At 49.6% G+C, this 24,823-nt stretch overlaps 1 protein-coding gene across 3 annotated transcripts in view; it reads left to right on the top strand.

Moving 5' to 3' along the window:
* The first annotated feature begins 813 nt into the window (after positions 1–813).
* LOC123364308 (solute carrier family 40 member 1-like) overlaps positions 814–24,823 on the top strand; it is a 46,494-nt gene continuing 22,484 nt past the window's right edge. For 2 of the 3 annotated variants that reach the window (XM_045006324.1, XM_045006322.1), the window contains exons 1-2: positions 814–901; positions 22,750–22,873. The gene's annotated coding sequence lies outside the window, so the exon portion shown is untranslated. Of the gene's footprint in view, positions 902–14,823; positions 14,901–22,749; positions 22,874–24,823 lie in introns of those variants that run through there. The other variant, XM_045006323.1, reaches the window with a different exon arrangement.

The following is a 24,823-nucleotide window of genomic DNA, read 5'->3' on the forward strand; positions in this document are numbered from 1 at the left end:
TGCCTCGATGTTGGTAAGGAGTGTGCCATCCCCAGTGCCTACCAAGAGGCACAAAAAGCAGTCCACTCAAAGCAGGAGATCCCTGGCTCCAAAGTCTGCTAGGCATGGAGTTAAGAGTAGAGTGCAGTCTATTCAGTACCACAGAAGATGGTGCCATTGAATCCTGTGCCTAGGCAGGTTCTGTTGAGTCCAGAGTCAGAAGGGGCTCCTTCCACATCCACAGCACTACACAGTACCAACACTATCTCAGTACCAACCCCACTGGAGGCGTTTGCAGTTGCCAGGGACATCCTGAATCTGTCAGTGTCAGTATCGCTGGTGGTACAAGAGTTGACACTATCCCACTGAACCAGCAGGATTGCTACAGTGCTGGGTACCTTGCCAGCCTCATGTTGGCTTGTCCTTCAGTACCATCAAAGGGATAACCCATGATGCTTGCTTCTCTGCAGGTCTCTCTGCTTTGGCACTGATCTCCAGCACCTTCTAGAACTGTGCCTCCGTGGTCAGCAGAAGGAAAGTCAGCTTCTTCCAAATCAGAGGTTGGATCCTACATTTCCCATCCTTGGAGCAACTCTCACTACACTTCCTCTAGGTGTTTCTACCCTTCCATGGATCCTGTCACAGAAGTACCATCGAGTGGTTGGCCAGAAGATCACTGAGAGCCTACAGCTGTTCAGTGGCCCTTTTGGAATCAGTGAGGTTTCCCCCCATTTCCAGATCATATTCCAGGCACTTCTATTCAGTGGCATCAAAAAGGTGTGCGGCACTTACCTTACTTGTTCCTGACTCTGGCACCAAGCCTCATACTGGACATCAAGAGCCAGCTCCACAGGACTCTGCGGATCAAGAAATGGAGGAAGAGCATCCACAGCCAGTGTTGGCCTCCTCTTCCTCTCCCCTGGTAAGGTGGAGCTGTGGAGACCCCTGCATCCATTCCCCCACTTCAAAAAGGGCTGAATGCAAGTATTAGTTATCTGCCCATGGTTATGAGTTCCTTTACTTCTATCCCCCCACCCTGGGTCCCTGGTAGCATCTGCTGCCAAGGAGAGGGAAAGGCAGGGGCAGCAGGGCACAACCCCAATATCAAAAGACTCAAAAAAGTTAGACCGATTTAGACGGAAAGTTTATTTTACCTGGTGGGAGAGGGCGGTGGTTCCAACTCAGGATTGCAAACCAGTGTGCACTTTGGGCAGGTCTGATTTTAATGTGCTAAAATTTAAAAGACCTGCTAAAATTTAAAGACATGCTGTCAGAAGATGTTAGGTGGAAGTTCTCCCTAATGGATGAGGAAAAATTGGTGGCAAGGGCCTCATTGCAAGCATGGGTGCCAACTTATATGGGCTCGTGGAGCTAAAGCCCCAGGAATATTCACAATCAGGGGCTCTGCTCCACCAATATTTGGAGCTAGGTTTCACCCCTTTAAATCCCAGCCGCAGCCGGGAGTCAGAGGGCTCTGGGCTGCCAGCAGCAGCGGGGAGCCCAGAGCCTTTTAAATCCCAGCCGGCCGGGAATCAGAGGGCTCTGGGCTGCCCGCTGCGGCGGGGAGCCCAGAGCCCTTTAAATCCCAGCCGCGGCTGGGAATCAGAGGGCTCTGGGCTGCCGGCAGCAGCGGGGAGCCCAGAGCCTTTTAAATCCCAGCCGCGGCCGGGAATCAGAGGGCTCTGGGCTGCCCGCTGCGGCGGGGAGCCCAGAGCCCTTTAAATCCCAGCCGCGGCTGGGAATCAGAGGGCTCTGGGCTGCCTGCAACCGCGGGGAGCCCAGAGCCCTTTAAATCCCAGCCGCGGCTGGGAATCAGAGGGCTCTGGGCTGCCTGCAACCACGGGGAGCCCAGAGCCCTTTAAATCCCAGCCGCGGCTGGGAATCAGAGGGCTCCGGGCTGCCTGCAACCACGGGGAGCCCAGAGCCCTTTAAATCTCAGCCGCGGCTGGGAATCAGAGGGCTCCGGGCTGCCTGCAACCGCGGGGAACCCAGAGCCCTTTAAATCTCAGCCGCGGCTGGGAATCAGAGAGCTCCGGGCTGCCTGCAACCGCGGGGAGCCCAGAGCCCTTTAAATCCCAGCCGCGGCTGGGAATCAGAGGGCTCCGGGCTGCCTGCAACCACGGGGAGCCCAGAGCCTTTTAAATCCCAGCCGCGGACGGGAATCAGAGGGCTCTGGGCTACCCACTGCGGCAGGGCGCCCAGAGCCCTTTAAATCCCAGCTGCGGCTGGGAATCAGAGGGCTCTGGGCTGCCGGCAGCAGCAGGGAGCCCAGAGCCTTTTAAATCCCAGCCGCGGCCGGGAATCAGAGGGCTCTGGGCTACCCACTGCGGCAGGGCGCCCAGAGCCCTTTAAATCCCAGCTGCGGCTGGGAATCAGAGGGTTCTGGGCTGCCGGCAGCAGCAGGGAGCCCAGAGCCTTTTAAATCCCAGCCGCGGCCGGGAATCAGAGGGCTCTGGGCTGCCCGCTGCGGCGGGGAGCCCAGAGCCCTTTAAATCCCAGCCGCGGCTGGGAATCAGAGGGCTCTGGGCTGCCCACAGGGGCAGAGAGCCCAGAGCCCTTTGAATGCCAGCCGCGGCGGCTGGGATTTAAAGGGCTCAGGGCTCCCCGTGGCTGCCAGCAGCTCAGAGCCCTTTGAATCCCAGCCCCTGGCTGCTGATTGCCCCCTCCCCAGACCCCTGCCCCAACTGCCTCCCAGGACCCCCACCCTCTATCTAAGCACCACTGGTCCTTGTCCCCCGATTACCCACTCCCGAGACAACTGCCCCTAACTGCCCCTTGGGACCCCAGCCCCTATCTAAGCTCCCTTCTCCTTGTCCCCAACTGTCCCCTCCTGAGACCCCACCCAACTTCCCCCCAGGACCCCACCCCCTACCTGTCCCCTGATAAACCCCCTGGACTCCCATGCCTATCCAATTGCTGCCTGTCCCCTGACTGCCCCTCCGAACCTCTGCCCCATCCAACCCCCCCTGCTCCTTGTCCCTTGACTGGCCCCTGGAACCCCCTACCCCTTCTCCAACCTTGTAATCTTGTGGCACTGATGCGTTGTAGCTTCATTTTATATCGGCTTACAGGGCGGGAGCGGGGGGGCACCACCATTTTGGGCCCCACCAAAAATTATACAAACCTGCCGCCTATGATTGCAAGCTTCTCTGGATGAGCCTGACTTGGCTGCAGTTTTGCATGGTCACCATGACATCCATTGTTCCCTGTCTGGATCCTGGAGACTGGTACACCATCTTCAATTTGAGATGCCTACCTTCATGTGCCAATATACCAATGGCACAGAAAGTGCCTCAGGTTCATAGTGAAGCACTTGCATTACTAGATCACAGTGCTTGAGTTCGGCCTGTCTGCAGCTCCTCCACTGTTCCCAAAATGTATGGCCGTGGTAGCAGCGTTCCTGAGAAGATTGAAGTGCAGGTCTACTGGTCCAAAGCTAAGGTTATATCCAGCGTTTGACTCATTCAGTCAACATTCAAGGCCCTAGGCCTATTGATCAATGCAAACCAGTCCACCCTCTGCTCAGTACAGAGGATACTGTTTATAGGGGTGGTGATGGACTCTACCCAAACCAGAATATTTCTCCCAGAGTCAAGAGTCCACAATCTGTTCAATCTCTAGTGACAGACCTCAACTTTCATCCAATCACAACAGCCTGAAATGGTCTAAGGCAGGGGTTCTCAAACTGGGGGTTGGGACACCTCAGGGGGTTGCGAGGCTATTACATGGGGGGTTGCAAGCTGTCAGCCTCCACCCCAAACCCTGCTTTGCTTCCCACATTTATAATGGTGTTAAATATATTAAAAAGTGTTTTTAATATATGGGGGGGGGGAATCAATGCACTCGGAGGCTTGCTGTGTGAAAGGGGGTCACCAGCACAAATGTTTGAGAACCACTGGTCTGAGGCTTCTAGGGCACATGGCCTCGTGCACGTTTGTAATACAACACATGAGGCTGCACCTCAGCCTCCTCCAGATGTGGCTGGCCTCAGTGTATTCACCAAGCTGTCTTCATCTGGACACTGTGCTCACAGTACCTTCACAGGTTCTAACTTTGCTGAATTGGTGGTTGGATCCTTTCAGCATTTTTGTGGGTGTTTCCATCCTCAACCATCAATGACTCTGGTCTCAGTCGTATCTGCTCTAGAGTGGGGAGCTCACCTGGGGCCCCTCTGAACTCAGGGTCTTTGGACCTTGAGGGACCTCTTTCTTCCTATCAACATCAGAGAACTCAGGTTAATTTGTCTTGCCTGTAAGGCTTTCCTACTGTTGTGTGCAGTGTAACTGTAGCCATGTCAGTCCCAGAATATTAGAGAGACAAGGTGGGTGAGGTAATACCTTCTATTGGACCAAATTCTGTTGGTGAGAGAGACTAACAGCAATTGGTCCCTTAAAAGATATTACCTCACCCACCTTGTCTCTCAGATTTTCCTATCTCATAGAAGAGGGAGAAACTTGTTCTTCTTCGAGTGATTGCTCCTATGCATTCCAGTTAGGTGTGTGCGCGCCGCGTGCACGTTCGTTGGAAGATTTTTACCCTAGCAACACTCGGTGGGTCTGCTGGGCGCCCCCTGGAGTGGCGCCGCTATGGCGCAGGATATATACCCCTGCCGACCCATCCGCCCCTCAGTTCCTTCTTACCGCCCGTGTCGGTCGTTGGAACAGTGGAGCACGGCTTAGCTGACCTCCACTTCCCTAGCTACTCATAGTTTCTCTCGTTAATTATAGTTCAGATTTATATAGTTGTAGTTAACTTTATTCGTTTGTAGTATAGTTAGTGTATTTAATTTACAGGAGTTCGGGGATTATCCCCTTCCCCGCACCCGGTGCCGGGTACGATGCCCGGCCCACAGGGTTTTACAATGCTCGGCCGGCCACAAGCCGATGCCGACAAGAGATCCTCTCCTAAGTGCCTCGAGGAATCTCAACTAACAGATAAGTGCCGCATTTGTGAGGCCTTTAATCCGAGAACAAAGGGGAGCGAGACTTTCGTCTCACGCAGCTCCTGAGGGAGGCAGCTCTTGCTCCTCTGCTCTCGGCACCGAGCGCTGGTTAGTCTTCAAGGAGCGTTCCCTCGGCACCGGATCGCTGGTACCGCCAAGGCCTCCCGGCACCGGCCGTCGCTGGCACCGACGTCCACTCGGCACGGATCCCTCTCCTGGAGGATGAAGAGGCACAGGACTCCTGCTGCGTCCGAGCTGCCTGCTCCGCAGCCCGAGCGCTTTGCTAAGTCGGATCGCCCGGCACGGATATCTGCTGTGGCACCAACAATATCCGCACCGTTAACTCCGGCCATGCAAGAGCCGTCGAGTCCGGTGCCGGAAAGCTCCCCGGTACGAGCCGTGGTTGAGCTCGCTATTAAGCTGCGTCAGAGCCGCCTGCTCCGCAGCCCAAGCGCTATACTAAATTGGACCTCCCGGCACTAATACCTGCCGTGGCACCGACAATGTCGGCACCGTCGCCTCCGGCCATGCAAGAGCTGTCTAGTCCGGTGCCGGAAAGCTCCCCGGTGCGAGCTGTGGTCGAGCTCACTATTAAGCTGCGTCAGAGCCCTGCTCCGTAGCCCGAGTGCTATACTAAGTTGGACCGCCCGGCTCCGATACCTGCCGTGGCACCGACAATACTGGCACCGTCGACCCCGGCCACGCAAGAGCCATCGAGTCCGGTGCCTGAAAGCTCCCCAGCGCGAGCTGTGGTCGAGCTCACTATTCCCTCCACGCCGGAGACAGTTTCCACGGCGAGGGAGCTGATTGCAATGACGGCGTCTGCACTGCCTCAACCCCCGACACCGCCGGGGCGGGTTATATAGTCGATCGGCAAGCCTGCCTTGATCAGACCACCCTCCGTCGGCACCACAGAGCGGTAACATTCACAATCGCGGTTCCGCAGACGTTCTCGGTCCCGTCACCGATCGAGGTCCCGACGCCGCTCACAGTCTCGGCACCGTTCTCCATTTCAGTACCAGTAGTACTTGCGGCACTGGTCAGCGTCCCGTTTGCCGGCCCGGTACACTCAGCACCAATCCAGCTCCCGGCATGGCTCCAGGCCCCGGGACTCCCGTAGCCACTCCCGACATCGAGCCTCGTGATCTCGGTCGACCGCCCGGCACCGCTCCGGTGGCAGGTCCCGTTCTCGGTACCGGTATGCCTCCCGGTACCGATCCCCGGTGCTGCGTCGAGCGACGTCAGTTAGAGAGGGAGACTCTACCAAGGGCTTTTCAGCTCCTCCAGGGCCATCCAGCCACGCATCAGTGTCGTCCTGTGCGGACACTTCATATGCGCAGTACTCTGTTTTCCGATGTGCCCTCTGGAGTCTTCCAGCAGACCTATCAGTGGTCGTTCGGGTCACCTTGGGCGTACTACCACGCCAGAGGCGTACCGGTGATCCCATCTCGCTCTGTTCAGTTGGAGCTCTGGGTGCCAGAGGCGACAATTAGCCGTCCCCCTCCGACCGGTACAGAGCAAGCCCCGGTTCAACCGGGCTCCCAGATACCGCCGGATCAGGAGGTCGTCCAGGAGCGCGAGCCCCACAGAACCCGCTTGTCCCTGGCCTTTCTTCTTCCTCCTCCCCGGATGAGGCGGGGGCAGGAACATACTCCTCGAGCCCTCCTCTAATCAAAACGCAAGTACATGGTATCCTCCAGGGGGTAGGAGTACCTATATGTACATCTCCCCCCGCCCTGCTCCCTTGTTGCCAAGTCCCTCAATAGGATGGAACGCCATGGCCAGCAGGCACCAGCCCCTAAATCCAAGGAGGCTAGGCGAATGGTCTTACTGGGCCGTAAGATGTACTCAGCAGGGGCCCTGCAACTTCGCGTAGCAAACTAGCAAGCCCTGCTTAGCCACGACTATGGGTGGCGGTGGGCAAATTTACAGAGTCGGTTCTTCAGAACTCCCGTCAAGAGTTCGATGCCCTCCTGGAGCAAAGGAAGAAGCTGGCGAGAGCTTCCCTCCAGGCCTCGTTGGATGCAGCTGACTCCGCTGCCACGACTCTGGCCTCGGGTGTTGCCACGAGGCATATTTCATGGCTCCAGTTATCGAGCCTTCCCTCGCAGCTGCTGCACACTATACAGGACTTACCCTTCAATGGCAAAGGCCTGTTCTCTGAAAAAACTGGCCCTAGGCTGCAAAGCCTAAAGGGCAGCAGGGTCACTTTGCGCTTTCTCTCGGCATGCACCCACCGGTGCTTCAGCGCCGACCTTTCCGTCCCCAGCCTCACCGCTCTTACCCTGCGCCTAGACAAAGACAGGACTTTGCCAGCGGGCGTGGCTTACGCGGTCGTAGGAGTCAATCAGGACCCCAAAGGAGCCAAAATTAGGGTTCTTCTAGCCACCAATGGGGTAAAAGCCTACCCATCCTCGTTCCTCTTAAGGACCCCTCTCACGAGCGATTCCTCTTGCAAGAGGTGCGGGCGCTCCTCTTCATCGGAGCTATAGAGGAGATACCTAAGGACGACAGGGGCAAAGGGTTCTACTCCCACTAATTCCTAATCCCCTAGGCGAAGGGAGGTCTCAGACCTATCCTAGACCTGCGGGAACTCAACAAGTTCACGATACAGCTAAGTTCCGCATGGTACCCAGGGGGACAGTCATCCCATCCTTGGATCCCGGAGACTGGTATGCCGCCCTCGATATGAAGGGTGCGTATTTTCACGTCGCCATTTCTCCTCCACACAGAAGGTACCCCCGGTTTGGGGCCTACCGTCGTCATTTCCAGTATACAGCCCTCACGGTTGGCCTCTATACAGCCCAAGTGTATTCAAAGTGCATGGCGGTAGTCGCCGCCTCTCTTCGCCACCGTCGAGGGACCACCGGGTCCAAGTTACCAGTCATGTGGTCATCGACACGAACCTATTCCTGTGTCTAGGCCTGATGATCAGTAGGAAAATCCACTCTGATTCCCACACAGGGAATACATTTCATTGGGGCCATCCTGGACTCCAGTCTCGCCAGAGCCTGCTTACCTCAGCCTCGGTTTCAGGTGATGGTAACAATTGTACAAGGTCTACGGACCTTCCCGACAACTTTGGCTCGCACTTGCCTAGGTTTCCTGAGTCACATGGCTGTCTGCACGTTTGTAACCAAACATGCCAGGCTTCGCCTCCGTCCACTTCAATCATGGCTCACCTGGGTGTACCACCCGGGCAGAGATAGCATACTCATGGTCGTCTCGTTCCCCCCGAGCATCCTAGGCTCCCTCGACCGGGAGTCGACGCCCTCCCTGGAGTATCCAGGGATGCTGTTCCATTCACCCCTCAGGGTCCCTCATGACAGAGACCCCATCTCTCGGCTGGGTGCTCACCTGGGTCAGTTTCGCTCTCACGGCTTCCAGTCGGCTCAAGAGCTGGCCTTACACATCAATGTCCGAGAGCTGAGAGCTGTCTGCCTTGTATACCAGGCGTTTCAGCTGGCGGATCGCCTCAGCAGATCCTTCCTGTCTCACAAGTGGTCGTTTCCTCTGGATGTTATCCATTCCGTTTTCCGGAAGTGGGACTTTCCCCGCATAGCCCTCTTCGCTCTCGCGAGAACGAAAAGAGAGAGAAGTTCTCCTCATTCCAAGGCCTCTCCCCAGGCTCGATCTTGGAGGTTTTTTCTGATGCCGTGGATGAGCCATCTGCTGTATGCTTTTCCACTGTTCCCGCTGGTTCACAGGGTCCTGCTAAAACTCCGCAGGGACAGAGCGCACCTGATCATGATCGCTCCAGCGTAACCCAGGCAGCAACCCTATTCCCCTGCCTCTTTGCCCAGACCCCATGACGCGGGCTCACGGCAAGCTTCACCACCCGAACTTGTAATCCCTGCACCTCACAGCATGGCTGCTGCGTGGCTAAACCGATCCGAGTTACGTTGTTCTACCTCGGTTCTACAGGATTCTCCTGGGTGGTAGGAAATCTTCCACTCGGTTAACGTATCTGGCAGGGTGGAAGGGTTTCTCCTGCTGCTACGAAACGCGCAATGTTTCTCCCGCCGAGGTCCCGATCCATTCCATCTTGGACTACCTCAGGTCTCTCAAACAGCAGCGCCTGGCGCGATCATCATTAAGGGTACACTTGGCAGCCATCTCTACCTTCCACCCAGCAGAGAGTGGCTGCTCTGTATTCTTACACCTTGTGGTTTCCAGGCTCCTCAAGGGCTTGGAGCGTTTATTACCACCCCCCCCCAGTTGGCCCCGCCAAAACCTGGGTCTTCAACCTGGTTCTAACCAGTTTTATGACTGCCCTATTCGAGCCACTGACAACATGCTTGTTGATATACCTGTCCTGGAAGACAGTTTTCCTTGTAGCCTTTCCATCGGCCAGACGAGTCTCCGAGCTTCAGGCTCTCACAATGGACCCACGGTATACTGTGTTTCTCAAGGACAAGGGCAGTTGTTACCACGTCCGACCTTCCTCCCTGAGGTGGTGTCAGCCTCTCATATCAACCAGGATATCTTCCTTCCGGTCTTCTTTCCGAAGCCACACTCATCGCAAGGAGAGCAACAATTGCCCTCCCAAGACGTCCGTAGGGTGTCCACAATCTATATCGAGCAGACAAAGCCCTTTCGTAATGCCCCCAAACCTTCGTCGTACCGGCATACTGGACGAAGGGCATACCTGTCTCCTCCTAGAGGCTTTCATCTTCAATGACGTTGTGCATCCGCACCTCCTGTGTTTTGGCCCATGTTCCATAGAGCCACCTGACTACACATTCCACTAGGGCTCAGGCTTCTCTGCTGCCTTCCTGGCTCACATACCCTTTCAGGGGATGTGTCGTGCAACTACCTGGTCCTCGGTCCACACCTTTGCCTCATTGGTCCAAGAGTCCAGAGCTGATGCAGCCTTTGGCTCAGCAGTTTTGCATTCTGCAACATCTAACTCCGACCCCACCGCCTACGTAAGGCTTGGGAATCACCTAACTGGAATGCATAGGAGCAATCACTTGAAGAAGAAAAGACAGTTACTCACCGTTGTAACTGTTGTTCTTCGAGATGTGTTGCTCCTATCCATTCCAGACCCACCCTCCTTCCCCACTGTCAGAGTAGCCGGCAAGAAGGAACTGAGGGGCAGATGGGTCGGCAGGGGTATATATCCTGTGCCATAGCGGCGCCACTCCAGGGGGCGCCCAGCCGACCCACCGAGTGTTGCTAGGGTAAAAATCTTCCGACGAATGTGCACGCGGCGCGCACACACCTAACTGGAATGGATAGGAGAAACACATCTCGAAGAACAACAGTTACAACGGTGACTAACCATCTTTTACAGACAACACCGCAGGTATTTTTTTTACCTCAACAGGCAGGCAGGAGTTTGCTCATCCCGCCTTTGTCAGGAAGTAGTTCACTTGCAGGAATTTTGTGTAGCCGATTCAGTCAATCTCATGGCCTCTTATCTTCCAGAGAGGCAGAACAACCTAATAGATTGCCTGAACAGGTCATTTTTGAGTCATCACAAGTGGTGTCTTCACCTGGATGTAGCCAGATGCATTTTCCAGAAGCAGGGGACTCTCCCAGATAGACCTATTTGCAAACAATTCTAAGTGAAACTGTCACTAGTTCTGCTCCCTGCAAGGCCACAGTCCAGGTTCAATCACAGATGCCTTCCTGCTACCTTGGAGAAGAAGCTTTTACTATGCTTTCCCCCTCAGTCCCACTCCTACACAGAATGCTACTAAAATTCCAGTGGGACAAAGCCCAGGTTATATTAATAGCCCCAGTGTGGTTTCGCCAACATTTGTTCTCCACTCTACTGGACCTCTCAGTGGCATTGCCAATCTTGCCACCATTGCCCAGATCTAATCTCCCCAGACCAGGGTCAGCTTTTCCATCTGAACCCACAATCTTTTCATCTAATGACCTGGAAGCTCCATGGCTAAATCCCAGAGAATAGGCTTGCTCGGAGAGAGTTTGCTAGGTCTTACCAAGTAGCAGAAAGCCCTCCACCAGGGCCACCTACCTGTCAAAATGAAAGTAGTTTTCTATCTTGACTTGTCAAACTGGAGTCTTACGGATGCATTCATCCATCTAACATATAGTTGACTAACTGCTTCACCTGAAACAACAAGGCTTAGCAATTTCCTCTATCGAGGTTCACCTGGCAGTAATATCAGCTTTCCACTCTTGCATGGATAACTGTTCTGTTTTTTTCCTAATGATGTGACAATCAGATTTCTTAAAGGCCTGGAAAGGTTGTATAGTCAATTAAGGGAGCACGTTCCCCCTTGGAACTTGAACTTGGTCTTGTCTACATTCATGGGACCACCATTTAAACCTTTACCAATGTTATCCTTATTACACCTTTCCTGGAATGTGGTTTTCCTAATTGCTATCACTTCTGAGAGAAGGGTCCCTGAACTGTGTGCTCTCACATCCAATTTACCATACAATCTTCTTTAAAGATGAGGTGTACTTAGGCCCTTATCAGAGTTTTCTCTCTAAAGTAGTTTCAAATTGATTCAAATAACAATCAATTTACTTGCCTGTTTTTTACCCCAAACCACATTCAAATAGGGATGAGCAACACTTACACACATTGACCATTAGATGAGCACGGGTGTTCTACTTACACATGACCAAACAGTTTCAGTGGTACATCCAACTGTTCATGGTTATAGTGGACAGAATGAAAGGTCTTCCAATCTCCTCACAGAGAATTTTGTTTTGGCTAACTTCCTGTATCCACACTTATGATCTGGCAGGCATTTTGCCACCAGATGAGCTGATTGTTCACTCCACAAGATTGCATGCATCCTCAAGTGTTCCTAGCACAGATTCCCTATCCAGGACATTTGTAAAGCAGCATCCTGGTCATTGGTGCACACTTTCTCCTCCCATTACGCCATCACCCAGTGCTCTAGAGATGATGCCAAATTTGGTCGAGCTGTCCTACAGTCTCTGTATGTGAACTCTGATCCCTCCACTTATATTACTGCTTGGGAGTCACCAAGAATGGAATGCACAGAGTTGTGTGCAGTTCTGGTCACTCCATCTAAAAAAAGATTTATCAGAATTGGAAAAGGTACAGAAAATGACAGCAAAAATGATTAGGGATATAGAGCAGCTTCCAGTATGAAAAATGAGAGATGAAAAAGATGAAAAAGACTAGGACCTTTCAGCTTGGAAAAGAGATGACTAAGAAGGGATATGATAGAGGTCTATAAAATCTTAACTGGTGTTGAGAAAGTAAATAAGGAATTATTTACACTTCCCCACATAACACAAGAAACAGGGGTCACCCAATGAAACTAACAGGCAGCGGGTTTAAAACCAACAAAGGGAAGCATTTTGTCACACAATACAGTCAACCTGTGGAACTTGTTGCCAGGGGATGATGTGAAGGCCAAGACTATAACAGGGTTCAAGAAAGAACTAGGTAAATTCATGAAGGACAGGTCCATCAATGGCTATTAGCCAAGATGGGTCAGAGATGAAATCCTATTCTCTGAGTGTCCCTAGCAGGGCCGGCTCCAGAGCCCAGCGGGGCAAGCACCCGCCTGGGGCGGCCCTTTCCCGGGGGGGCGGCAGGCTGGGCCGGCGGACCTGCCGCAGTCATGCCTGCGGGAGGTCCACCGGAGCCCCGGGAGTAGCGGACCTGCCGCAGGCATGACTGCGGAGGGGACGCTCGGCCGGCGGCTCCAGTGGACCTCCCGCAGGCATGACTGCGGACGGTTCGCTGGTCCCGCGGCTCGGCTGGACCTCCCGCAGGCATGCCTGCGGCAGCTCAACCGGAGCCGCCGGACCTGCGAACCTCCCGCAGCTGCGGGAGGTCCAGCCGAGCGACCAGTGGACCCTCTGCAGTCATGCCCGCGGGAGGTCCGCTGCTCCCACGGCTCGGGGGCGCCTCCCGGGCATGACTGCTTGGGGCGGCCAAAAACCTAGAGCCGCCCCTGGTCCCTAGCCTCTGTTTGCCAGAAGCAGGGAATGGACGACAGGATGATTGCCTGTTCTGTTCATTCCCTCAGAGGCACCTGGCATTGGCCACTGTGGGAAGACAGGGTACTGGGCTAGATAGACCATTGGTCTGACCCACTATGGCCATTCTTATGTTCACATGTGCAATCACTTGTAGGAGAAAAACGGTTACTAAGATTTCATTACTGTTATTCTTTGAGATGTGTGGCACATCTCCATTCCATGACCTGCCCTCCTACCCCTTTACATCAGAGTTTCTGGAAAGAAGGAACTGAGGGGTCTGGGGATCAGCTGGGCCCTTTATACTGATGCCAGTAGTGTGTGGCAGCAGAGGGTGCTCAAGCCACCCCAACTGGTACCACTGAGGGGAAAATTTCTGGTGACTGAGTGGGGCATGCACACACCCCAGAGTGGAATGGACATGTGCAACACATCTTGAAGAACAACAGTTACAAGAGGTTACTAACTGCTTTTTCTTCTGTAGGTCTACCTGAAGCTGTCTCAACAAATGGTGAACAGTCAATGCATTGTAACAGAGGTGTCACTCCACTCTCTCAGCAAATACTACTCAGCAACTCATTTTAACCCCTTTCCTGCAGATACTTACTTATACACCAGACCCTCGCTAGAACGCGCATCTATATAGCACTAATTCGCATATAACGTGATTGTGGCCATGGATCCCAAATCCCGCATTCTAGCAAGGGTCTGGTGTAGTTATATTCATGGGAGTAGGCCTATTTAAGTCAACGAGGCTATGTGAGTAAAGTTACCTGAAAGCATTTGAAGGATTGGGTCCTAACACAGCTTTAGTGCTATTCCAGCCATGCTGAAGAAGCACTTTTTCCCAAAAACCAGACTAGATTTGATGCAATAACAAATTCAGTTACCATGTGGACCATTTATAAAGTATGTAATGCCATAAATTCATTTTTGGCAGAAAATTCTACATTAGGTAGAACAATCTTTGTTCTATTTTGAGATATAAAATAGCTTGAATATGTCTTGACATTCAGTATCAAATTTGCAGTCCCTGTAATTACTCCCTCCCACGCTAATAAAATCATGCACTGTACAGCATAACGGAAAGTTCTTTGCGTGGCTCTGCATATTCCCACTTGTGGCATCTAATGGTAGAACCTTCTCCAAGAAGTGCCCATTAGAGCACTCTTGCACCAACTCTTCCCTCTTCCCTCAGCATTTTTTAACCCTGTGAGGGCAAAGCTATATAACAAGGTGCTGTGCCTTCTACCACCTTAGTTCCTTCCAACTGCTGCAACATATGGAGGTGAACCACTCCAGTCCCTTTGGATCCACGTTTTGTTTTCCATTGACAGTCCCTTTCGTAGTTTCAGTTGTTGTAGTTCTTAGTGTGTAGTATAGTTTAAGCATACTGATAAGTTTAGATATAGTTGGTTGGATGGTGGAACTGAAGAAAAAGCTGGGATTTAAGAGATGTGCTTCATGCCCAACTGTTTTCCTGGCATCAGACAACTATGTTAGGTGCCTGAAGTGCCTGGGGGAAGGTCATTCAATTTCTGGATATCCCATTTGCTGGACACTCAAAGGATGGAAAGAGAGGCAGAATAGACTTCTTAAGGAAGCTCTATCTGCTAAACCCTCCAGTTCCTGATGGACGTCAGATCCAAAGCCTAAGATATTGGATTTGGCTCCTGTGGCTTCCTCCAGGAAGACTAAGCTGCCCAAACATTCCAGGATGTTAGGCTCCATTCTGGCTGCAGATCCTTCTGTTAAAGCCATCAAGGCTTCGAAAACACTTTTGGTGGAAAAAGGCTGTCTCCCTGCCAAGGGTCCTAGAACCACATCATTGGTTCTCCATCAGTTCTGGGGAAGAAGGCAAGGGAGGGCAGACAGCTACCATTTGCAGTGTCAGGTCCCTTATATCAGACTTATAGGATCTGTCTGACTCTGTCATGGCCTATGTGGTTCCAACTCTGAAACCAAAGTCAGTTCTGGGTTCAACTTTGAAGACTGGAGCTGTGGAGCTGAATATTTCTCTGGATCTGATACTTCCCAGGTCTGTGGGACTGGCTCGGTCCTCTGCTCCTGTACTGGGACCATCCTTGGATCCAAAGAGGACTTTTACACTACTGGTTGATATGAGTCTGAACATTCCTTGCAGCTGAGTCAGAGGCAGATGGTGCTGAGGAAAAGACTGGCATTGTGGGTTCTGAGGTCTGCATCTTCACCTGAAGAGGGAAGAAGAGTAGAGGAGATTGTCTTTCTCAAGATCCATCTATGCTTCCTAAGACTCATACAGCAGTGGTTCTCAAACTTTTGTACTGGTGACCCCTTTCACATAGCAAGCCTCTGAGTGTGACACCCCCCATCCCCGTTATAAATTATAAACACTTTATATATTTAACACCATTATAAATGCTGGATGCAAAACGGGGTTTGGGGTGCAGGCTGACAGCTTGTGACCCCCCATATAATAACCTCACGACCCCCCATGTAATAACCTCACGACCCCCAAGGGGTCCTGACCCCCAGTTTGAGAACCCCTGTCCTACAGGGTCCCCTGTCAGATCCTTCTGATCTTTTATCTCTCTTCACCATCCAGTACCATTGTTGTCGCCGGTGTGGTCCATAGCCGTTCTGAGGTCAGATCATCATTTAGAGAAGGATAAAGGGAGAGTTAAGAGACCTGATTCATCCTGGTTCATGCCTCTTCGCCCTGAGTTCCCTCACTCCTTTGCTCCTTCTCCTATGAGTATGTTTCCAGATCCTAGCTATTGGAGAGACTGTCCGTCCTGGTCTCCATGGCCCTATTGGGTTCCACCACAACATTTTTTGAATCATCCTCATGGATGGAGAGGAGATGTTTTATCTGATAGGGATATGATGGCTCAGCAATCCTCAGCTCTTCTAGTAGTGTCCCTGTGGGTGCTCCACTTTAGGTGGTGGTGCATCACATAAATCTATTGGAGATTTATGGTAGCAGTGTCCGTCAGGGTCACTCATGTGCAGTAGGCATCTTGCAGTGCTGTTGGTGCCACATGTAGCGTGCGCACGACCCAAGTCCTTCAGTTCCCTCTCAACCATCCTCAGCTGAAGACAGAGTGAAGGGGCACTGTTAGCACTTCTCCCTAAAACTGTTAAGAAATAGCTTTTAGATAAATATTTAGATAAGTTGTTATAGATAGTTATAGTTGGTGTTAGTAAAAAAACACAAATAAAACAAAACAACCCTAAGATGAAACAACCTGATCCGTCCTCTGTCTTCCTCAAACACCAGGCCTCAGAGTTGATGTGAGGTTGGAGAGTCATTGACCAATCAGTGAGGACTCATCCCTTCCTTTATCTGGAGACAGGCTAGCCTGATTCAACAACAAATAGTTGTATTACATCGGACTTATGGACCCTAGAAGTTATGGAGAAGGACTATGCTATTCAGTTTGAAAAATTACCCTCTTTCAATTTCCCCCTACCTTTCCTTTTCAGGGAACCATCACATGACTACTTTTGGAAGCACAGAAGTTACTCCAAATAGGAACTGTCAGTGTGGTCAGGGTTTTTATTCAAAACACTTGGACTTTGTAGCAGGGAAAGCCTTTCTCCCAGAGGACAGGTTTCTAAAAGTAGAGCAAGCTGTTTTGAACCCATCAAACCTGGAAAGTGATTGTTTTCCCAGGTCTCTTGGGTTTGATGGTTGCTACCACTTTTGCTTCTCTCAGAATAGGGCAAATGCAGCACTAGAGCTCAAGTCTACACACCCAATCTAGAGACTGTTCAAATGTTTGTCACCATACCTCAAAACATTCTAAATTTGTTGAGGTGGTGAATGGACAGATTAAATGTTCTCAGAAGTGTCCTTTTCAATCCCCTTCATCATTGGTCATAACTTCAGATGCATCCACCAATAGATGTGGAGCACATTTGGGTCATTTTACAATCCAAGGTCACTGGGCTTTTCAGGAAAAGAGCATGCATCTAAATGTGTCGGAGTTGAGTCATTTGGTTGACTTGACCATTCCTTGCTACGAGTATGGTATGCTCTCATAGAGAGGGGAAAGTTGTTTCGGGCAGCAATGGACAATACATGAACAAACATGATGGAGGTGTTCATTGTTTCAGTTATCTGCCCAAGTAACCTGTCTATGGTACTAGTGTATCCTTCACAAGGTCTATCTGGTGGCCTAGCAGTTAGCAGGGGAGAGCAATATTCTGGCAGATTATCTCAGACAGTTCTCAGAGGCATGAGTGGCCCTTGATGGGTCAAGTAGTACAAGACATCTTTTTGCAGTTGGGCTTGGCCCAGTGTAGACTTGTTTGCTTCAAGGTTCAACAAAAAGTGTCATTTCCTTTTACACAACCTCCAGCAACCTACACTCTGCCCAAGCTGCTTTCTTGACTGCTCTCTTTTTCTACTTTGCTCATTCTAGCTTTTCTGTCTCCTTTCATGCCACCCTTAACATTTGAACACTATTCCAATGAATGCTTAAACTTCCCTCCTACTGAAAAGGCACCTTTCCACAAAACATTCCAGCTGTAAAGCCAATGTATATTGTTCATGACATTGTGCCTGTTAATGTCTTTACATTATCAGCTCTTTAGACCAGGGTTTATTTTCCCTGTTGAGTGCATTGTACACATTAGAGAGCACCCTACTCACTGTGGTATGTACTTTTGTGACTGATATTAGGATACTTATCTAGAAATAAATTAATTGAAAAAGGAAAGGTTTCTGTGAGCAGCCTTAAGGGGTACATCTATTGTAACCTTATTTGTCCATTGACTATATTCTTGTCTTTCTCTTGGTCAAGAATAGTATTACTTATGACCAAAACCAAATGGAAGGACCTTTGCAACAGTACCAAGATAATAACTCTTAGCCAAAATTGTTCTTTGGACATCTTTAACATCAATCAACATTTCTTTAAATGTTTTGTTTGTGTTTTGGGAGAGGGTCTAATTTAAAGTTAGACCCTTAATAACAGAAAATGAATAGTGGAGATGGGGTTCTTTTTGGTGGGAATTTGATAGATTAAACAGTTTGTGTGAGGCATCTAGGTTCCTGGTGTTCCCAAAATATGTGTGAACACAATCCTGCTCTAACAGTTTTTCTGTTTCAGGAACCTCTTGTTGTGTATTTGGTTGTCATGGTTTTGTTGCTATGGCAACTGAGTTAGATTATTATGGGTTAGCTCAACCGGTTTCAACCGGCTGAGGAGCTCTCTGTATATATGTAAATAAAATGGAGGTTTTGGTTAGCTGCCTGCTCTCTGGCCTCAAGTGATTGCTTCCTACACCGGCTGCCCCAAGGATATAACACTGGCGATGAGGGTGGGATGCCAGTGCTGCTCCAGTAACAGAAGGAAGTAGAAGTTAAGGTAAAGAACAAACAAACAAAAAAGCTGCTTGTTTGCACTGACTGTGGAAGTGAAACTAAAAATCATGGCTACTCTGACCAGGCCCCTGGAGCCTTTTGATGAGAATACAGAGCAGTGGCATGTGTATACTGAGCGTTTTGAGCTTTTTGGTATTGCAAATGACATTACAGAAGCGAAGAAGGTGCCAATATTCTTAACTGTTGTAGGGGCTAAAACCTACTCTCTGCTACGCAGCTTACTACACCCTGTTAAGCCTGAGACTAAATCTTACGGTGACATTGTGGAAATCCTGGGGTCTCATTTCTCCCCAAAACCACTGGTAATTGCTGAAAGATATAGGTTCCACAAAAGAGACCAAAAGGAAGATGAAACAGTTGTACAATTTGTAGCCATTTTAAAAAAGCTAGCAGAACACTGTGAATTTAAAGAAATGTTACATGATGCCCTGCGTGACAGGTTAGTGTGTGGCCTGTACAGTGAAGCTATACGGAAGCGCCTACTGACAGAGGCTCAGCTTACCTTACAGAAGGCTGTTGATATTGCTGTCTCCATGGAACTGGCTACAAGGGAGGCACAATACATCGGTGCACCCCCTAGGGTGCAAAAAGTGTCACAAGAACCGACCCACAAAACTGTGCAGAGTCAAGAATGTTACCGCTGTGGTAAGCCGGGTCACCAGGCATCAGAATGCTGGTGTAAGGACCTGGTGTGTCGACACTGTGGCAAAAAGGGACACATTGAGTGTGCCTGTAAACAAAAGAAAAAGAGGCCTGTGGTCTGGCCGACAAAAAGAGGAACCCTGCATACCCTAGAGCAGACCCAGGATGATCAAGGTGACACCTCATCGCAAGAGGAAGTGCCACTGCATGTTTTGTCTTTGGCAATGGGCTCACATGAATACTGGGTAACCCCGTTATTGGATGGCAAACGTATACGCATGGAACTGGACACCGGTGCAGCCGTCTCACTGATCTCCGAGACTGTGTATAAAGAAAAGCTACAGCATCTTCCGCTTAAGGCAACAAAAACTGTTCTGAAGACGTATACGGGAGAAGCTGTGCCTATGCTGGGCACTATTGATGTTAAGGTGGAGCTCAATGGACAGGTGGCTAAATTGCCACTGTTTGTGGTGAGAGGTAACTACCCAGCCTTAATGGGTAGGTCTTGGCTTGGGAAGATTCAACTGAACTGGGCAGAAGTGCACCGGATGACTAAAGAAGAAACCAGTCTAACCCCTATACTAAGGAAACATGCTGTTGTTTTTGGAGATGATTTGGGAAGTATGAAGGGAATCATTGTGACATTGAACATTAAACCTGGCAGTCCACCAAAATATCTGAAAGCCCGAACTGTGCCATATGCCATCAGGCCAAAAGTTGAAGCAGACCTGGAGCGCCTGGTCACCAATGGAGTCCTAATACCAGTTACCCATAGCTCATGGGCCACTCCTATCGTTCCAATCGTGAAGAAAGATGGCTCTCTCCGGATTTGCGGTGATTTTAAAGTCACTGTCAACCCAGTGTTGTGTGCAGAGCAATACCCGCTTCCCCGCATCGATGACCTCTTCGCAGGCCTGGCTGGGGGACAAAAGTTCAGTAAGATTGATCTGAGTCAAGCATATTTACAGATGCACGTCGATGAAAAGTCCCAAGAGCTGTTGACTATTGTGACTCATAAGGGGCTTTATCGATACTGTCGTCTACCCTTCGGAATAACATCTGCTCCCGCCCTGTTCCAGAGGGCTATGGACCAGATCTTGTGTGGCTTGTCAGGAGTTCAGTGCTATCTGGATGATATCCTGGTCACTGGAAGAAATGAAGAGGATCACTTAAAGAATTTAGAGGCTACCCTACAAAGACTGGAAGAGTATGGCCTACGAGTTCGCAAAGACAAGTGTGAATTCTTCAAGCCCTCTGTTGAATATTTGGGTCATATCATTGATTCTGCAGGTCTTCATAAGGCCCCTGCAAAAGTTAAAGCTATTGTGGAGGCTCCCCCACCTCGAAATGTAAGCCAGCTGCGCTCGTTTCTAGGACTCCTGAACTATTATGGAAAGTTCATCTCACAGTTAGCCACACTGCTAAAACCACTTCATGAGCTCCTTGGGCAGAACAAGGCCTGGAAGTGGACTGAAGCCTGTGATGTTGCGTTTAACAAAGCTAAGGATGCATTGCTAAATTCTGAAGTTCTAACGCACTTTGATCCATCCTTACCACTGCAATTGGCCTGCGATGCCTCCCCTTATGGAGTGGGAGCAGTCGTGTCACATATTATGCCTTCAGGAGAAGAGAGACCTATTGCTTTTGCTTCACGCACTCTAAGCAAAGCAGAAACTAACTACGCCCAAATCGAACGTGAGGCATTAGGAATTGTTTTTGGAATTCGGAAGTTTCATCAGTACCTGTTTGGGCGAAAATTTACTCTTCTCACAGGCCATCGACCTCTGACATCAATTTTTGGACCTTACACAGGCATTCCCCCATTAGCTGCTAGTCGTATGCAACGTTGGGCATTGTTACTTTCAGCACACACATATGAAATCAAATATCGGAAATCCACTCTACACGGCAATGCAGATGGCCTCTCAAGGTTGCCTTTGCCGGTCAAACACCAAGATAGTGCCCAAAAGGAAATCTTCTACTTTGAACAGGTAGAGAATACACCCATCACTGCTACTCAGATAAAGAAGGCAACTCGCGTTGACCCAGTATTGTCCCACGTTATGGACCTGGTGATGCATGGAACATCTCGACAAACCTCTCCGGTCTCATCCGACCTTGTTCCCTACATGTCCAAGCGGACGGAGTTATCGGTCCAATCTGGTTGTTTGTTGTGGGGGAGACGTGTCATTATTCCACCACCACTGAGATCACAGATGTTAGAACAGCTACATTCCGGTCACTGTGGAATAGTGCGCATGAAGGAAATTGCACGAAGCTATTTTTGGTGGCCTGGACTGGACAGCGCTATTGAAGAGAAGGCAAAAGCTTGTATGTCATGTCAGGGTGTGAGGAATGCACCCCAGTGGGCACCCCTACACCCATGGGACTGGCCTGAAAACCCGTGGCAACGTATTCACGTTGACTTTGCTGGCCCCCTTGAAGGAAGCATGTTCTTGGTGGCAATAGATGCCCATTCTAAATGGCCAGAAGTCTCTATAATGCAGTCCACTTCTGCAGAGAGTACTATCCAAAAACTACGAGGACTCTTTAGTCGTTTTGGTCTGCCAGAACAACTTGTGAGCGACAACGGACCACAGTTCGTTTCTCAGGAGTTTCAAAATTTTATGAAAGCAAATGGGATACACCACATCACGTCAGCACCATATCATCCGTCCACCAACGGATTAGCTGAAAGATTTGTGCAGACAATGAAAAACGCTTTGAAATCAGCAAGGGGACAACACTCCATTCAAAAGCGTCTGGATACCTTTTTACTTTCCTACAGAAACACACCTCATGCTACGACCCACGCATCTCCGGCCTTTCTAATGATGGGACGACAGCTGCGCACTTGCTTTGATCTGCTGAAACCTTCTGAACCCCGACAAATTGTGCAACATCAGCAGCAATATCAAGTCATCAGACGGGCACCCAGAGCAAAAGACCGAACCTTTAGCCCGGGACAGCCAGTTTTGGCTCGGAATTATACTTCCAGAGCTAAATGGGTTCCGGCCACAGTCATCACTCAAACAGGACCTGTTTCCTACACAGTCCGGACTGCAGAGAATCTTACCTGGCGGCGACATGTAGATCAGCTGTTGCCAGGTCATGCCAGTCCTCAGGACCCATCTGCAGTTGAGGGGTCTGACTTCACCTCTTCTGGTGAGGGATCGAATCACGAGTCACCTGTTTCTGACTGTTCTCCATTACTGCTGGCGGCTGAGATACCCCTTTGCCCAGCACGAGCTGATACCACCTCCTCACCTGTTCGTGCTGCGGACCCTGAGCCCCTAGTGCTTTCGGGTGCAATAACACCAGTAGTTCGCCGTAATCCACCTAGAGACAGAAGGCCTCCTCATCGGCTGGATCTTTAGCTAGGGCGAACCCATGGTTATGGGGCAATAACTCCTTCTCTAGTCTAGTGTGTGTTTTATTTAGGGGATGTTCTTATTAGGGGGGAGGAATATGTTGTGTATTTGGTTGTCATGGTTTTGTTGCTATGGCAACTGAGTTAGAACCTCTAAAATAATTAAGCTACTTATTCTTGAAATTCTATTTCTAATAAATGGCGCATGACGGAACAAGCTTAAAATCTCCTCTCCCCCTTTTCCTTCTCTTCTGTTTGGTCAAAGCTGCAATAAATTTTGCCTCACACCCAAGACTTGATGATATCTTGGAAAAACCAGGCATTTTGCCATATATTGTTCTGTAGCTGATGTATAAAAGGGATTTAAAATGTTGGGGAATCAAGCATTATGAATGGTAGGGGCACTAATACAAGTGGCTGAGTGCTCTGAGTTATTAGATAAATTGCACAGGGGTGCTGCTCCTGCACCTGTTCTCTCATCTTGTATACTCTGAATGTTTTCAGAAATTCTCCTGTCATTGGTCTAACATCAGTGAAGAAAGGATGCTCTTGTGATTAAGACACTAGATTGGATTTAGCAGATCTGGATTCAATTCCTGGCTCTGCCACAGACTTCCTAGGATCTTGAGTAAGTCATGCAATCTTTCTGTACGGAAGTTGCCCATCTGTTAAAATGGGGATTACAATCCTGTAACAGGGATGTTGTGAGGATGATTTCATTCATGTTTGTGAAGTGCTCAGATACTTTGGTGATGGAGGCCTTAAGTATTACATAGCAGTGATGGAGATTGGCCACAGGCTTTTTACTGCTTTCTTCAAGACCTGGTCTGAGCATTTCTGAAAATGGTCTGTGTACAGGCAGCCTTGGGATGAAAAAGATGTTTTTGTAAAGTTGTTAGTGAAATAATAGTAAGCACACATGAAGCCATAGAAAGGAACAAGGATATAAGGCTGGCTTTGAACACTGAACCATGTACCTTTCTGAAATGCGATAGGTCTATCTCAGGTAAGCAAAATTTAAAATACTAAAATGTGTGTGAACTGTGGCCAGCTGCAGGAGATTTTCAGAAAGACAAGCTGTCATTATCTGGGTTTGAATTCAGCCAGGACACTGGGGATAATAACCCTGTGCTTAGGAAGGGCACGATGAAAATGTTAATTAACACAAGCGGACAAGATCTCTTTTTAATCTCATCTGAACAGTGGCACCTTCACCAGCACAATGGCACCTCACACCATGCTGGGTGTTAGTCCAATTCTGGGTCAAAGGACAGAATACCACTGACTGACTCACAAATTTCACTTCTCATAGCACTTACATTGCAGCTGGGATTGAGCCTCCCAGCCTGGTGGACAGCACACTAGCTCTGCTCAAGCTAGCATGCTAGAAATAAGTGTGGATGCTGCTGCTTAGGTGTCAGTTCAGGCTCTTAGGCCCAGCTGACACCCCCTGGGTCTGAACTCAGGTGGCTAGTATGATTCACACTGCTATTTTTAGCATGCTGTCTACCTGGGCTGGGAGACTTGTTCCCAACTGCAGTGTAGAGGTATACTTAGGTGGTGCTTGGAGGCCTTCCCCTATCAGTGTCAGAGCCAGGATTAGAATGCAAGAGTAGGAGGGGAGAAGTGGAGAAAAAAGTAAATCCAATAATTTTAACAAAACCCTATAAAATTGTGAGTTTGTGAGGTGCCTAAAACTTGTTGGGTGTTTATATTCAGTTAGATTAATAAAAATAATATATACCCACCTTATTTATCCATTTCATGTAATTGATTGATTAAACCAATTTGAAAATTCCCCACTGGTATTTTAATTACAGTTACTCCTAATGAACTATTAAAACATTTTAAAATACAAGGTTTTACTTCTGATAGATCTCTGAAGCTGGCACCTCATCTGCTGAGCCAGCAGCCAACTGTGGTTTCATTAGGACCTTTGTTTTTAAATGAAGGGGGCTGAGTCATTCGAACCCTGGGAGTCAGGACTCCTGGGTTGTATTCCTTGCTCTGTAGCTGATTCACTTACCTTGAGAAAATTATATGCTTTAGTCAAACACAAGTTATTGGGCTCAAAACAGGAATACCTGGAAGAAATTCTATAGCCTGTTATGCAGGAGGCCAGACTAGATGATCTAATGGTCCTTTCTGGCCTTAAAATCTCTGAAACTGTGAAATTGCTTAACTCCTCTAGGCCTCATTCTACCTATCTGTAAAATGGATCTAGTAATGCTTCCTCTTGCATGGAGGTATTGTGAGGCTTAGTTCATGTATTTCAGACATATGGATTAGTGCTATGGAGAAAGATTGCAAAAACACCCAGTCTTGTCACTAACTCCTCACACCAGTGGGAGGGCCAGTAGGCTGCTTGTGCCCTACCCTACAGAGCAGCTAGGCAGAGGCTGCAAGAGCTTAAAGTACTCTCATTATGTATGCGTCATTCCTGAGGACAGATGAAATAGAGTGTCTCTTCATCTCTTCTGTGTTTGTCAAGAGGTAGGTCTTGTCTTGGCACCTGCCTCTCATCTGTTTGGGCTTTTTTGATGTCTGTGTGTTTTTATGTCCAAACAGCTACATTATA

This window comes from Mauremys mutica, chromosome 2 (assembly GCF_020497125.1).
Source record: "Mauremys mutica isolate MM-2020 ecotype Southern chromosome 2, ASM2049712v1, whole genome shotgun sequence".
In the NCBI taxonomy this organism is placed as follows: domain Eukaryota; kingdom Metazoa; phylum Chordata; order Testudines; family Geoemydidae; genus Mauremys; species Mauremys mutica.